At 42.6% G+C, this 17,018-nt stretch overlaps 1 protein-coding gene across 2 annotated transcripts in view; it reads right to left on the reverse strand.

Moving 5' to 3' along the window:
• Positions 1 to 16,356, reverse strand: part of VIT (vitrin) — a 124,541-nt gene extending 108,185 nt beyond the window's left edge. For both annotated transcript variants that reach the window (XM_086327460.1, XM_086327459.1), the window contains exon 1: positions 16,102 to 16,356. The gene's annotated coding sequence lies outside the window, so the exon portion shown is untranslated. The remainder of the gene's footprint in view (positions 1 to 16,101) is intronic.
• Between the last annotated feature and the right edge of the window lie 662 nt (positions 16,357 to 17,018).

Genomic DNA, 17,018 nt, shown 5'->3' on the forward strand with positions numbered 1-17,018 from the left:
TGAGGATTCTGTGAAGAAAGAGAACGAGCTAGAGAGGATAGCAGTTTTTCTTATTTCCCTTCTTGTTCCAGTTCTATCATTCTTTTATCTCAAGGAAATGCCTAAAGAAAAGTGCAAGTCAATCAGGCAAGGAAGGTAGGGAAAATTTTGCTTTTTCTCAATACCTTGGCTCCTAAGGATGTGCCAGACTCCTTGAAGATGTGCTTAGAATCTGAGTCAAGCTGTCTGGACTGGACACTGTTGGTTGCCTAGCAGAGTACGTGCTTCCTGGCTTCCTCCTTCCTAACACAACCCCAACTTGATAAAGGGAGTAAATGCCGCCAGAGGGCTCCAAGGAAGCTGGTCCATGCCCAGCTTCTGTTGTGGATCTGACTCCAAGACTATTCCAAGGATGATTCCATATATGTATATATGCCACCATGCTGGTGATTGCTTCAGGACTGTAAGCTTGAGCCCATCAGCACAGGGCCCTCGCCAGTTGACCATGACTACTCAAGGGGTGGGCTGTGTCCCAAGCTGAATCAGACCAATAGAAAGGGAAAACTTAAATTCTGTGTTTTTCAGGATGAGGTTACCTCTCTTGCTGGAAATGAATAAGGGGGTGTGTTGTTACCAGTATGCTGGCAGCCATGTTGTGACCATGAGGCATGTTAGACTGAGGAAAAAGCCAGCACAAAAAGGAGGAAGGCAGCCAAATGAATCAGAGTAATGGAGCTGGATCTCTGATTGTCTCGTGCCTGGAGGCTGGGCCTACCTCTGGACCAGCTATTCTGTGAGATAACAAATTTCCCTTTTTGGGGGGTTTGTGGCTGAAAGGTTATTCCTGACTGCTTTCTAACTCACGGTGCCTGGCCATTCAGTGAATTCAACTAGGGAAGACTGTAATGATATAGGTTTATATCAGTTTATATCAGAATCTGCAGAGTGTTTTCTCAAAACTGTCTCATCCAAACCACCTAAGATCTTCTTGAGGCAGTAGATAGACATTAGTTAGTTCAGTCGCTCAATCGTGTCCGACTCTTTGTGACCCCATGAATCACAGTACGCCAGGCCTCCCTGTCCATCACCAATTCCTGGAGTTCACTCAGACTCATGTCCATCTAGCCATCTCATCCTCTGTCGTCCCCTTCTCCTCCTGCCCCCAATCCCTCCCAGCATCAGAGTCTTTTCCAATGAGTCAACTCTTCGCATGAGGTGGCCAAAGTATTGGAGTTTCAGCTTCAGCATCAGTCCTTCCAATGAACATCCAGGACTGATCTCCTTCAGAATAGACTGGTTGGATCTCCTTGCAGTCCAAGGGACTCGCAAGCGTCTTCTCCAACACCACTGTTCAAAAGCATCAATTCTTTGGTGCTCAGCCTTCTTCACAGTCCAACTCTCACATCCATACATGACCACAGGAAAAACCATAGCCTTGACTAGACGGACCTTTGTTGGCAAAGTAATGTCTCTGCTTTTGAATATGCTATCTAGGTTGGTCATAACTCTCCTTCCAAGGAGTAAGCGTCTTTTAATTTCATGGCTGCAATCACCATCTGCAGTGATTTTGGAGCCCCCAGAAATAAAGTCTGACACTGTTTCCACTGTTTCCCCATCTATTTGCCATGAAGGGATGGGACCAGAAGCCATGATCTTAGTTTTCTGAATGTTGAGCTTTAAGCCAACTTTTTCACTCTCCTCTTTCACTTTCACCAAGAGGCTCTTTAGTTCCTCTTCACTTTCTGCCATAAGGGTGGTGTCATCTGCATATCTGAGGTTATTGTTATTTCTCCCAGCAATCTTGATTCCAGCTTGTGCTTCTTCCAGCCCAGCGTTTCTCATGATGTACTCTGCATATAAATTAAATAAGCAGGGTGACAATATACAGCCTTGCTGTAGTTCTTTTCCTATTTGGAACCAGTCTGTTGTTCCATGTCCAGTTCTAACTGTTGCTTCCTGATCTGCATACAGGTTTCTCAAGAGGCAGGTCAGGTAGTCTGTTATTCCCATCCCTTTCAGAATTTTCCACAGTTTATTGTGACATTATCATTCCTATAATTCAGAGCAGTGAAGTGACTTGCCTAAGGTCACACAGCTCATATCCAAGAACCGTGGCAGCCACTGAGAAAGAAAAACATGGTCTGCATGCCTGGGATGTTCTGGGAAGAAAAATGGGAGAAGACCTTGAAATCATGCTGTCAGAACGTCCCGGTAGAGTTCCTGATGTACTCATGACCATGGTTCATGACAAGGGGTAATTTGGCCCCCAGTGAAGATTTGTCAAAGTTTGAAGACATTTTTGGTTGTCACAACTTGGGGCAGAGATGCTATTGACATCTAGTGGGTAGAGACCAGGGAAGCTGCTGAAGATCCTACAGCATGCACGACAACCTCCACAACAAAGAATTATTCAGGGACTTCCCCGGTGGTCCAGTGGTTAAGAATTCACTTTGCAATGCAGGAGAGGAAGGTTTGATCCCTGGTTGGAGAACTAAGATCCTACATGCCGCAGAGCAACTAAGCCCATGAGCAGCAACTACTGAGCTCACGCAGCACAACAAAAGATCCCACATGACACAGCTAAGACCCCACCCAGCCGAATAAATAACTGCTAAAAAAGAGAATTGTTCAGCCCGACATGCCAATAGTGTCAGGGTTGAGAAACCCTGATTTAAGAGAATGTTCATTTTTTCAGTGTATGTATCAGAATCTTACACTTACTGATGTTCCAATCTAGGAATTTTCCGTAAATATTATAGGTACTTTTTTTTGATGGTTAAAGTGTATGCTACTCAAGGTCCCTTTTCCAAGATCATTTTTGATCACTACATCGTTCAGGGAAAATCCTAAAGCAAAGATATTCACCCCGGGAAGCTGAGTGGATTAAGATGCTCTTATGCATGTGTTTGATAATTGATGTATGCCTATGCCATGAGATTCATTGATCCATGTGGCATGTTTCTACATGTCACAGAACCTAAAAGGGAAAGCCCGTCCCGGTGCGTGTGTTTCAGACCATCATTTTGTACCTCGTTAAGAACCTGACATATGGTAATGCTTACCACATCCACAAAGGCTTCGACCAATAGTGATTTCCAGTGAGGCTGCAAACAGTAATTACGTTTCTGAAGTGGTAGTTTAGATCTTATATTGCCAGTGGGAAAAAATACTAGTTTGCAGGCATGCCCCCAAATGAGCTCTAAAGAACTCCTTCCAAGAGTTATTTATCCTCTGTAATGGAAGGGGGCAGGAAGCGCAGTAAATCTGGAGGGGGATGGGCAGAGGACCTCAGTAAAAGGCCAGGTGGTTCATGACTGCTCCTTGTAGTTACTCTGGAAACTGTTCTCGCTTTAAATGGTTCTCATAGAAGCTCTGGAAGACAAGTTTCTCTCATCAGCAGCATCTTTACCTAATGCATTTGACACTGTGGATTAGCCCTCTTCCTCCCAGCAAGTTCTCTCCCCTGGGCTCTGAGGTTTGTGGTTTGCCAAGGGGCTGTCCACTGTTGAATCTGGAGCTGGGTATTTGGTTCAGTCCAACTGGGATCCCCAGGGCCTTAACTGGCCCAAACGCTCTGTGCTTTTTTGGTCCGCCTTCGATTCTGAGGCCCAGAAAAACATTTTTGGGTCTGGCACAGCCTTCCAGCTGAGGTAGGAAGATGAGGGTGTGTCTGCAAGGTCCGTAGTATTTTGCTGTCGGCCTCTTGGTAAAGATGGGTTAGTCTCAGATGACAGGGTCCAGTTCTCTGGCTGCGACCATGAGGCAGGCATGGGGCCGCAGGTCCCAGTACATTCCTGAATTCCAGCAACCAGAGGCTTGGGGAGAGCGGGGGATGTGGAGGAGGACTGGGACTGAGGCTGAGCTATTGATGGCTCTGAGGGATTAAGTCCAGATATTGGTGGGGACCAGCAGAAGAAAGAGAGTCATTTAGAAGCAGGAGACCCAGCTCTCCAAGGGGAGCCATGTGGCCTCGTGCTCCAGAGGTCCCCTGGGCCCATTCCCCGCTCTGTCCACTGTGGCTGAGCTGCCTGGTGGCCTGGACGTGGGACTGGTCCTTTGTTCCTCTTGAAGGAAAGTTTTGGAAGCTTACAGTCCACTCTAATAATAATAATATTGTGTTGAATGCTCCCCATATGTTATACATTGCACTGGTGTGATCTTATTTATTATGGTGATCCCATCAGGTCTCTACTATTGTACCCATTTTTCAGGGTAGGAAATTGAGGCTCAGAGAACTTGAGCAAGCAATCAAACTTTAGTGAGCTGTAAGTAAGTTATGGAATAAGTATGTAACAGAATCCAGGCCCCAAACACTTAACCCCACTCACTACCCCCATGTTACCATCAAAAGATGGTTTTCCCTTCCTTTTTGTCTTGATACATCTATCCTAGGCTTTTTGAAATACTCTGTGGACAATAGCTTAGAGGCACACTGTGAAATACATACATTTGTGACAAAACAATCTTAGTTGTGAGGATTAAGAGATTTTTTTGTTGTTGTTTGAGGGTCGTATTTGGACCTGAACTCACACACAGCTTTCTCCTTCTCACAAATGTTATTTAGGGTAAAGTGATGCACCAGGCGTATTTTTAAGTTTAACCAGGCATAACACACCCATCTAAATAAACATTTGAGAGTATTGTAATTGGCCGTGTAATGGGATGTTAAAATGGGATGAGCCTTTGTCTAAGTTTCAGCTGAAACCAAGTGCCAACTACTTCCCTGTTCCTAAGTGGTCTCTTTGCAGCATCTCTCGCCATTGCCTGAGTGGGTGAAAGCAGGGAGACCACTGGCTCCCTTTCTGCATCTGGGGAGGCAGAGGAGATGGGAACATGCCAACAGCTATTCCTAAAGAAACCCTGCTCTCTAATCTCCAGCTACCCTCTTGGCTTCTACAACCACCTGTGTTGTCTGGAGTGGGGCAGATAGCCAGGATCCTGGTTTTTGGTTACCTCCTTTGGAAGTCCAGCTTGCATGCCCAGTGACCAGTTGAAATGACTGAGTAGTTGTGTCCCATGGACTTGAGGGCACAGTGGACTCCTGATTAAGACAGAGAGGGAATAGTTCATGGCAAACAAGACTACCTGTGTGAGAGTCAGCCCGGGGTGGCTCTAGGTGCCTCCCAAGCCGGGTCCAGGGAGGGCTCGGGAAAGGGCAGCAGAAAGCCACGGCACATCGCTCTCCAGCTGCCCAGTGGCAGGGGGAGGAGCTGTAAGCCCCCAGCCAGAGCAAACTCATGTGAAATGACATCTGGGAACCACAGACAAGGGGTCACTAGAAAAGTCAGGGGCATTTTCAAAGAACCCATAGAAATGCTCCCATGGGGACAAGAAACAGTGGCACATGCCTGCCAAGCCCAGGGAACCTGGATGCCAACTCATAACAGTGCCAGCTAGTGAGGCCCTCTGTCACCTTTATCTTTCCTGTCTGTGCCCTCTTCAACTCTGGAACTGAAGAAACTGCCATTAGCAGTCAAGGGCAAGAGCGGTAAAGATCCAGTGCAGAGAAAGAGAATGCAAGCCTGCCCTTTCCCACTGCAGAAAGCAAGCCTGAGATGGGGGATGAAATTGTGAATGCCATTTGCAAGTTTTTAAGTATTACCTGAGTATCACCTCCACATTAATGACTGAACTGAGATTGTTGGCAGGTGTAATGTAGACAAGCTCTTTTAAAACACTCTGAGCATGGGACCTACTCACATTTCATCCAGGGCAGAGGCAGGAACTGTCCACAGACGGTGTGTGAGTGGGCATTTGGGGGTGTCTGGGTAAAATCTGGGAGCATTAGGATGGTACCCTCTGTGTCTGCTTTCCAAAGGACACCTTGGATCTCACCTCTTTTCTTCCTCCCCTAGCCTGCTCCCAAGGGTAGTCCAACCTCAGGGCCTTTGCATTTACTCTTCCCCGCTTCCCCCCTGCCTTCACCTCTCTCTCATTTTAAACGTCCCTTTATCAGACATTTATTGAACCACACGTTGCAAATCATCACTGCTCTGTCCAGCCCCCTTATCCCACCTTCTGAAGCTTTTTTTTCACACCCCTTATCACCCCCAGACTTAGACCTCTTATGTCTATTTATCATGTGGTCCCAGGTTGGCAGCTCTAGGAGAATGGAGACTGTTTTGTTCACTGTTCTTCCCAAGCACATAGAAATGTGCATGGTACATGGCAGTAATCCAATAAATATTTGTTTTGCTGTCATTGAATAGCTCTGCTTCCCCAGATTCCTTTTATTGTTCAGAGTACAGATCTATTCACGATATTCTAAAAGTGAATCTGGTCTGGGCAAGTTGACTTGTACCTTTATGTCCCAAGCATGTTTTCTCTGTCTGGGATATAAAGGGGCCCAGAGGACAGATTCACTTCTCACTGAGATGCCAGTGACCTGATCCCTTGGAAACTGTACATTGGGTGTCCCCAAAGGAATAGTTTTTTTCCCCCCTTTTTATTTCTGAGAAGAAAAAAATGCAGACACAGAATTCCTTCTCCCCATAGCCCGAAGGGTGATTTTTATGAATTTTTACCACATGTCCACACAAAACTTTAGCCTTTCTCTCACTGTGGGAAAGAATTTGAGCAATTTTTACTAGAGTCTTGTCAAGGTAGAGACCCTTATCAGGGAAAATGATTTTCTGAAGCAGCCTGAATTGTAAGGCAGTACGATTCTTTCTTGATATTGATTAAAAAAAAATTGGAGTATAGTTGCTTTACATTGCTACGTCAGTTTCTGCTGTACAGCAAAGTGAATCAGCCGTATATAGATCTCCCCTCTTTCTTGGATTTCCTCCCATTTAGGTCACTACAGGCCACTGAGTAGCGTTCCCTGTGCAATACTGTAAGTTCTCATTAGTTATCTATTTTATAAGTAGAAGTGTATACATGCCGGTCCCAATCTCCCAATTCATTCCCCTGCCTTTGCCTTTTGGTGTCCATACATTTATTCTCTATGTCTGTGTTTCTGTTTCTGTTTTGCAAATAAGATCACCTATGCCGTTTTTCTAGATTGCACTTATGTGTGTTAATAATTGATACTTTGATTCTTTCTGTGACTCGTTACCAGTTTAACGCTAGAATGAAGATAAAGGATACCTTTTGGGAACTGGCTACTCAAAGAACTTGATAATGAGGTCTGCTCCTTGGCCTTGCCCCTGAGAGTCTTCCCAACACACCAGAAAAGTGATTCGTAAGTCAGAAAATTATTTAAGAGTGACAGAAACAAAAACCCTGTCTTCCTAACAGCTTTTCCCTGTGACTTCCTGACCTCCACTCCATTCCATCAGTATTACTGGGGAGTCTATATTTACAGTGAGGAATGACTTTCTTAGAAATTAGACTTGGCTTGAAAATTATATTTTTAGGGATGGCAAAATTAATTTGGTGCAGTGATAGAAAAACCAAGACCATGTATAATTGTTACCTGGTAGACTGATGATGTGAGCTCTGAAACTAGAATGCTTGGGTTTGAAGTTGAGCATCATCGTGTACCAGCTGTGTGACATTGGATAACGTACTTCTCAGTGCCTCAGTTTTCTGATCTGTATAATGGGACTCATAACCACCTATCTCCTATGGTAGCTGTTAGGATTAAATGAGTTGACAGATGAAGAGGGCTTAGAACAGTGCCTGGTACACGAGACTGACTCTCTAAGTGTTGGCAGTATTTATTGTTGTTGGGGTGATGGTTAATCATGATTACTATTATCATCAACATTCTCCTAACCATCCTCCTACAAAACATGGCCCATTCAGGCTTTAGGATTTAGCAGAGGTAAAGCCACCAGTTGAATGTCTCTCAGTAAGATTCAACAAATTTGTTGTTGTTCAGTTGCTAAGTTGTGTCTGACTCTTTGCGACCCCATGCACTGCAGCATGCCAGGCTTCCCTGTCCTTCACTATCCCAGAGTTTGCTCAGATTCATGTCCATTGAGTCGATGATGCCATCTAACCATCTCATCCTCTGCCACCCTCTTCTCCTTTTGCCTTCGGTCTTTCTCAACATCAGGGTCTTTTCCAATGAGTTGTCTCTTCACATCAGGTGGCCAAAGTATTGGAGTTTCAGCTTCAGCATCAGTCTTTCCAATGAATATTCAGGGTTGATTTCCTTTAGGATTGACTGGTTTGATCTCCTTGATGTCCAAGGGACTCTCAAGAGTCTTCTCCAGCACCACAATTCAAAAAGCATCAATTTGGTGCTCAGCCTTCTTTATGGTCCAACTCTTACATCCATACATGACTACTGGAAAGACCATAGCTTTGACTAAACAGACTTTTGTGACAGAGTGATATCTCTGCTTTTTAGTACACTGTCTAGGTTGTCATAGCTTTCCTTCCAAGGAGCAAGTGTCTTTTAATTTCATGGCTGTAATCACCATCCACAGTGATTTTGAAGCCCAAGAAAATACAGTTTTTCACTGTTTCCATTTTTTCCCCATCTATTTGCCATGAAGTGATGGGACTTGATGCCATGATCTTAGGTTTTTGAATATTGAGTTTTAAGCCAGTTTTTTCATTATCCTCTTTCATCCTCATCAACAGGCTCCTTAGTTCCTCCTCTGCCGTTAGAGTGGTGTCATCTGCATATCTGAGGTGATTGATATTTCCCCTGGCAATCTTGATTCCAGCTTGTGATTCATCCAGCCTGACATATTGCATGATGTACTTTGCATTTAAGTTAAAGAAACAGGGTGACAATATATAGCCTTGTCATACTCCTTTCCCAATTTTGAACCAATCAGTTGTTCCATGTCCAGTTCTAACTGTTGCTTCTTGATCTGCATACAGGTTTCTCAGGAGGCAGGTAAGGTGGTCTTGTATTTCAATCTCTTTAAGAATTTTCCACAGTTTGTTGAGATCTACACTGTCAAAGGCTTTTACATAGTGAATAAAGCAGAAGAAGGTGCTTTTTCTGGAATTCTCTTGCTTTCTCTATGATCCAACGAATGTTGGTCTCTGGTTCCTCTGCCTTTTCTAAACCCAGCTTGTACATCTGGAAGTTCTCGGTTCATGCACTGCTGAAGCCTAACTTGAAGGATTTTGAGCATAACCTTACTAGTGAAATGAGCATAATTATATGGGAGTTTGAACATTCTTTGGCATTGCCCTTCTTTGGGATGGGATGAAAACTGACCTTTTCCAGTCCTGTGGCCACTGCTGAGTTTTCCAAATTTGCTGGCTTATTGAATGCAGCACTTTCATGGCGTCATCTTTTAGGATTTTAAATAGCTCAGCTAGAATTTATCGCCTCCACTAGCCTTGTTTGTAGTAATGCTCCCTAAGGCTCATTTGACTTCAGACTCCAGGATGTCAGGCTCTAGGTGAATGACCACACTATCATGATTATCTGGGTCATAAATACCTTTTTTGTATAGTTCTGCTGTGTATTCTTGCCACTTCTTTTTAATTTCTTCTGCTTCTGTTAGGTCTTTACCATTTCTGTTCTTCATTATGCACATCCTTACATGAAATATTCCCTTCATCTCTCCAATTTTCTTGAAGAGATCTCTAGTCTTTCCCATTGTATTTTTTTCCTCTACTTCTTTACACTGTTCATACAAGAAGGCCTTCTTTTCTTGCTCTTCTCTGGAGTTCTGCATTAAGTTGGGTATATCTTTCCTTTTCTCCCTTGCTTTTTGCTCTTCTTCTTTCCTCAGCCATGTGTAAAGCCTCTTTGGACACTTTGCCTTCTTAGATTTCTTTTTCTTGGGGATGGTTTTGGTCACTGCCTCCTGTACAATGTTATGAACCTCTGTCCATAGTTCTTCAGACACTCTGTCTGCTAGATCTAATCCCTTGAACCTATTCATCACCTCCACTATATAATCATAAGTGATTTGATTTAGGTCATACCTACCTGAATGGCCTAGTGATTTTCCCCACGTTTTTCGATTTAAACCTGAACTTTGCAAAAAGGAGCTGATGATCTGAGCCACAGCTCCAGGTCTTGTTTTTGCTCCAGGTCTTGCTTTGATAGAGTTTCTCCATCTTCTGCTGCAAAAAATATAATCAATCTGATTTTGGTATTGACCATTTGGTGATGTCTATGTTTAGAGTTGTGTTGCTGGAAAAGGGTGTTTGCTATGACCAGTGTATCCTCTTGACAAAACTCTGTTAGATTTTGTCCTGTTTCATCTTATACTCCAAGGCCAAACTTGCCTGTTACTCTAGGTATCTCTTGACTTCCTATTTTTGCATTCCAGTCCGCTATGAAAAGCGGTGAAAAGGATGTCTTTTTTTTGATGTTAGTTCTAGAAGGTCTTGTAGGTCTTTATAGAACTGTTCAGCTTCAGCTTCTTTGGCATCGGTAGTTGGGGCATAGACTTGGATTACTGTGATATTGAATGGTTTGCCTTGGAAACGAACAGAGATCATTCTGTCATTTTTGAAATTGTACCCAAGTACTGCATTTTGAACTCTTTTGTTGACAAGAGGAATAATCCATTTCTTCTAAAGGATTCTTGCCCACAGTAGTAGATATAATGGTCATTTGAATTAAATTCACCCATTCCCATTCATTTTAGTTCACTGATTTCTAAGATGTCACTGTTCACTCTTGCCATCTTCTGCTTGACCACATATAATTTACCTTGATTCATGGACCTAATATTCCAGGTTCCTATGCAGTATTGTTCTTTACAGCTTCGTCCTTTACTTTCATCACCAGCCTTTGGTCCAACTGTCTCATTCTTTCTGGAGCTATTAGTAGTTGCCCTCTGCTCTTTCCCAGTAGCATAGTGGACTTAGTGGGGGGGCGGGGCTTGTCTTCTGGCATCATATCTTTTTGCCTTATCATACTGTTCATGGGGTTCTCATGGCAAGAATACTGGAGTGGTCTGCTATTCCCTCCTCCAGTGGAACACATTTGTCAGAACTCTCCACTATGACCCATCTGTCTTGGAGGGCCCTGCATGGCATGGCTCATAGCTTCATTGAGTTATGCAAGCCTCTTTGCCATGATAAGACTGTGTTCCATGAAGGGGCTGCCAAAGTTTGATTTTAGGATCCTTGGTGAAGGAATTGTGACCATAATTGGGCTGAACTCTGCTAGAGCCCCAGACAGGGGGCAATTCTGTAGTTTTGTTCCTGCTTTCTCTGCTCAGAGATTTGTAGGGATCTTTAGCCCAGTCTCATGAAAATCTAGATGACTGTCAGACAATAGGCTCAATCAAATGGCTAAGGAATGTTATCTAGCATTCTTAAAAAGAATTGAAAAAAGCATCTTGCAAAGTGACAGTGAAGCAATGTGTGCTGTGCAGTCGCTTCAGTCATGTCTGACTCTTTGCAACCCTACGCACTGTAGCCTGCCAGACTCCTCTATCCATGGGATTCTCCAGACAGAAGTACTGGAGTGGGTTGCCATGCCCTCCTCCAGGGGATCTTCCCAACCCAAGGATCAAACGTCTCTTATGTCTCTTGCATTGGCAGGTAGGTTCTTCAACTAGCGCCACCTGGGAAGCCCCGACACTGATGCAGACATGGGCCTAAATATTTTTGTAAGCTATAAGACCAAAATCAAACACAGCAAAATATTCTCTAAGCTGAATGTAAATCAAATGAATTTTTGCTCTGCTTTGTTTCGAGACCCTGGCTTGTGAATTTGACTCAGGAAGGATTCTGGCATCTCAGTTCCCCTTTCTCCCTCAGGGTATAAGCACCAGAGGAATGCAAGAGCGGATTCCAGTCACAACATCTGCTGGTGGGGGATTTGCTCTTTGCAGGTTGCCACACGATGTGCCGCTTTTATGGGTCTCAACTCCAAGCATCGCCTGGTGCCTGCTGCGCGCATTTTCCAGGCAGCCCGGAGCATTTCCGATGGGCGATCTCTCAGGATTTCTTTAAGGCTTGCAGTCTGTTAAGTGGAAAAGTTTTCTAGTTGATTAAAAACAAATTCTGAATCCAGTTTCCACAACTGTGTGTTTTTTGGTAACCATAGGAAAATGCAGTCAACAAGACTGAAATAGTCTGTGCTCTATTGAGAATGCAATTTTGGCCCTTCACCTCCTGGTCTGTAAAAAAGAACTCACCTAGATGGTCTCAGATTAACTTCAATTTGTGTGTGTGTGTGTGTGTGTTTTAGTTAAAATTCCCATTGGGTTCTTTGTCAATCTTCTCTGTCCCTTGCTGGGCTTCTCATTTTGTTCTCCTGATTTGGTGTCAGTTACTGGAGGTTTACTGTGTTTCTTTGTGGCAGCGTATTTCTCTGATTCTTCACGATGCCCATAGCCTTCTGTGGATATCTATGCATCTGAAGAAGCAATCATCTCTTTCCAACTTCATGGACTGACTTCTGTAAGGAAAGACCTTCGCCTGCGAGAAGGGGCACACGGGAGTGTACTGTGACCCGTCTAATGGTGCAGGGCTCTAAGTATGGGGGTTGTATTAGCTCTAGGTCCAAGGAGATGTGATAGCTTGACAGCTCAGGCCACAGCATCAACAGCATCAACAACATCGTGGTCCCTGGAGAGGAGGGCAGAGGATCCACAGTGGCTGCAAGGGCTGTGGGAGGCCTCAGTGACACCTTTAGAGGCTGGGGATCAGGACAGGCAGTAGCTGTGGCTTGAGCCAGGAGTGTGCATACACTGGGTTGTGGGATCAGCTGTCTGTAGGGTTGAGAGCCAGGGTTGGTAGCAAGGGCTAGGGCCAATCTTGGGTGCAGGGCCCCTGTCACTGCAGGATCGCCCTATGGGGTGTGCACAGCAGTACAAGCTGGTGAAGGGAGTTGGGCTGGAGGGGCATAGGTGCATAGCTGGAGGAACTAGTAGCAGGAGAACCCCGCAGTCCAGGCCAATGTAGGAATCAGGCCCTGGCTGTCTGTGTGCAGTCCTGTGCCTTAATGAAACTTTAAGAGCTGGCACTATCAGAAAGCCATTTCCGATGGGGAGACACGACTGGCCCTGGTTTCTCGTTCATTTCTTGCCCCATTCTCTGCCTGAGCAGAAGCCACCTGCACAGGGAGCTTTCATGTCTGTAGAAACTAGCAAATTCTCTGTGCACTTCTCTCTCTCAGTGTGTATGTGTTCAGGGAGCCAGGAATTTTACCACCTTCTGCAAGCCACAGTGAGACACGTTTTGGCAGCCAGAAGGGGACCTTTGGGGTTTCTCAAAATACACACATCACAGAATGGCTGTACCTCTCTTGATTTAATATTTGTTGAAATATTGATTAGTTCAGATCTGCTGCAAGATAGCAAGAAATTTCTAATAATTGAAAAAAAATTTTTGGCTGTATCACATGGCATTTGGAATTTTAGTTCCCTGATCAGGGATCAAACCTGTACCCCCTGCGTTGGAAGCACAGAATCTTAACTGCTGGACCATCAGGGAAGTCCCAAATTTCTATTAATTGTATTAAGATCACATAGTTCCACATATCTATTTGCTTACTACATCCAAAGAGCTAATGTTTAAGTTTGAAGAGGATTGCAAATGATTTGTTTAACAGCTGATTTAAGTTCTTCATTCCAGTCCCATACCATAAAAAATTACTTGCTAACATTTGGGTACTGACCAAGCTACAATAACTTGTACCAGCTACAAGTTGAAGTTTTTTTGCCACAACCTTATGAGGTAACCATTAATAGTAGACTCTTTTTACAGATGAGAAAACTGAGGCCAGAAGGTTTACAAAATTTGCCAAAGGTAACATATTTAAGAAGTGTCAGAACCTCCTGCCTGACAAGCCCCTTCAGGATCCATAGCGTAGGAGGGCCACTTGGCCTTCACTTTACCTAAATTTAGATATTTGACATTATCGCCACATGAGGTCATACAGTCATAGAAATGCACCAGAGAACTGAAAGAAGTCTGAACCACACTGTCCTCTATGGAAATATAAGTGTAAATATACATCTGCATATATTTATTTATACACATAGGATTATACATACACACATACATGTATACACACTGGATTATATTTCATTAGCATAAAGTTATATTGCTTTTCATTTTTGAGTGTGTTGAAGTCTTTAGTTAGGTGAGCACAGACATTTTCAATATATTGTAGGTTCCATTACCCTGTTTTGATTTTGTATCAATAGTATACAGGAAGTCTCAACAGTGAAATTGGTCTGGCCATGTCTTAACATTGAAGATATTCCAGTGCATTGGAACCTTAGGATTAGGAAGGCAATTTCGTCACTTCTTTTGTGAGGAAATGGAGACACAGAAATGTTGAGTAAACTCCCCAAGGTCACACAGCTAGAAAGCCCTTCCACTGACAGAGCAGTGAGCTCTGTCCTGCACCCATTGCTCTTGATCCCTGGCTCATGCCTCCAAACTAGCAAGGAGAGGCTAAGTTGCACATGTGGGAATTGTTGTAGGAACATCCTAGAGGTCACGAAGCATTTATTTCACAACCAGTGACTCCCTCCCATGCATTATTATTTTTTTTAATATTTGCAAAGAATGGTTCCATTTCCTTAGAACTTTTCACATTTCAAAACCCTTTTAAAACTGAGAATCAATATTGAACCCCATAGCCATCCTGGGAGGGGCTGTATGCAGGCATTGCTTTTTCTTTTTTTCAGATGGAAAAACAAAAGTCAAAAACTACACACCTTTCTCAAGATAACACCACTAAACAGGGACAGAGTTGTGACTGTAATCTGGGCTCCTGGCTTGGGACACGGCACTGAACCACACCGCTTTCCTGTCTAGCAGTATGTCTTACAGGAATTACAGATGGGCACAGCACAGCATTTTTGTTCTCCTGATGCTATTCATAAACCATTCTCAAACCCAGTGTATTTTCACTGAAAGAAACTATTCTTCATGTGATCAACAACTTGGCAAAAAAGATAATTAGATCGTCTAAACGCTATTCATAAAGTAAACGCTACGTCAGGATAGATATTAAGCACTTTCAAAGTTCCTACCGTATTTCCTTTCAGGGGTGAGGTATAAGATATATTTAAATGAAGCTTAGTCTGGGAAACCAGCATATTGCAATTAAAAATGCAGCCCTTGTAGTCTTGCAATTCTTTGTCTAAAGTCTTTCAACAAAAGAGGGTATTTTAATTCAATAAATAAAAGACAGGCACTTCCAGCTTTCCTATGGGGGAGTAGCTACCGCTTGTAGTTCACACACGCACAACAGAGAAAATACACAAACAAATAGTATTTGATTTTTCTTGGCTACAGGCTATTTTCATCTTTCAAGAGACCAAGGGAAAAACAACCTTAGAACGTTACCACCAAAACTTCCAAATTTATTGCAACACAACGTAATGGCAAAATGCTATTTTCTTGGCGCTCACATTTTTGAATAACCACCATGGCCAAAAATGCCGGGTTTTATATTTACTATAAACCCAAAGAAAATCTTGAATTCCACTCTCAAAGCTGGGATGGCAAAGATGCCGTGGGTTGTTCAGAGCAAACCATCGCGTCTAATTATTCAATCTTATCCTCTCTGTTTAACCCGAGCTTGAGGCATTTATTTCATGTTTATACTAGTTTAACACAAATCATGCTTGAAAGAGATTTCGTATCCTGTTTCCCTATGTAAAGTTGGGCTACAATAGAAGACTTAACAATGCCGGCTGTTTCTTGGGCTTATCAGTTAAAGAAACACTAAACCTAAGAAAATACTTCCAGTGTAAACAAGATACAAAATCACACATGTAGCCACATTCCTCCAAGATCTGTCTGAATAGAGAAAAGTATAGATCTACTCTGAATAATTTCTGTTTTAACTTAGCATCAATATGCCTGTATCTGCTTTTCCTTCATTGTTATAAGCAATTTGTTCTGCTGCTATTGTATTCCACATAGGAAGTAAGGTATAATGTGGAGTAATAATAGATTTAAACGTACTTTAAAGTTCTGCACAAACATTATACTTTTCAGCTAATTTTAACCACAATTAAGTTAGTTTAAAGGATACAGTGAAAATCTTGTTCTAACCTTACCTCAGCACAATTTATTTAGAGTTGATATACATATATTAGTTGTTTTCAAGGATGTCAGTTACCATTCAATTCTCTGAGACTGAAATTTGTATAGACTGATTACTTGGTCAAGGGATGTATTCTAGTTTCTTAATGATAAATATATTTTCATGTTTTTGTAACAAGAAATGGAAAGCAAACTATCTAAATAAAGTAACAATTTGTTAGAACATACCTTGTTTGAAGAAAGCAAATTTTTTTCAAAACTTTTCCACCACAGAGAACGGATATCCCTTTTTCCTTAAGCTTTTCTGCATCACAGATCCCATCCAAATTATTCTAAAGAAGAAACAAGAAGAGGTCCAAGCACCTTTTCTCTTCTGAGAAGAGCTAATCAAACATTCCTATCAAACTCTCAGCACTTTGAAAAGCACATTTTACACTACACACACACACAGACACACACACACACACTCACTCTCACACTCACACACACTGCTTCTCACACTGGTTTTAGTACTGAATTAGGCGGTCCTCTTTTAAATTTCCACTCCCACTTTTTTTTTTTTTTGGGTAAGGATTTCTAAATATTCTTTCTAGCCCAAAGCACACATTTCCAGCAAGCAAATTCTACAATTAAAAATTCTATAAAGTAGCAGAGAAGCACCTAGATAAGATGGAAAAATTTTAAGTATACTTTAAAATTGACTTAAGCAGGGCAATTATATTTTCTCTTTCTTTTTCAAATGCTGGCAAACAGCTGGATTAAATTGCATAAAGAAATAAAACTGTACAAACAGTACTGAGCTGGTTCTATTGGACTCTCACTTTTGGAGTAGAAATAATTTTCCTACACGTTAAAGCTGTTTTTTGGTTTAGTTCACTTCGGTTCTTTTTGCATTTTGGCAAGTTTAATGAAGTGGCTGTAGTCTATGCTTCTGGGAACAGGACACAAGATAATAACAGTGGGAAGCAAAACCTGACTCATGTTTCAAAAAAACAAATGATGGATAGCTCACAGCATAAGTGCAATCTGCAGGGTTTTAGTTATTTACATATTAGTGTCATCAATTAAATCGAAGGGATTCAGGCCCAAAACATATATGAGTATATCACAACATCTTAAAAACAGACCATAAAAAAGTACATCTG

Source organism: Bos grunniens, chromosome 11, assembly GCF_055505025.1.
Source record: "Bos grunniens cultivar Pamir isolate PY7600 chromosome 11, Bosgru_T2T1.0, whole genome shotgun sequence".
Classification (NCBI taxonomy): Eukaryota; Metazoa; Chordata; class Mammalia; order Artiodactyla; family Bovidae; genus Bos; species Bos grunniens.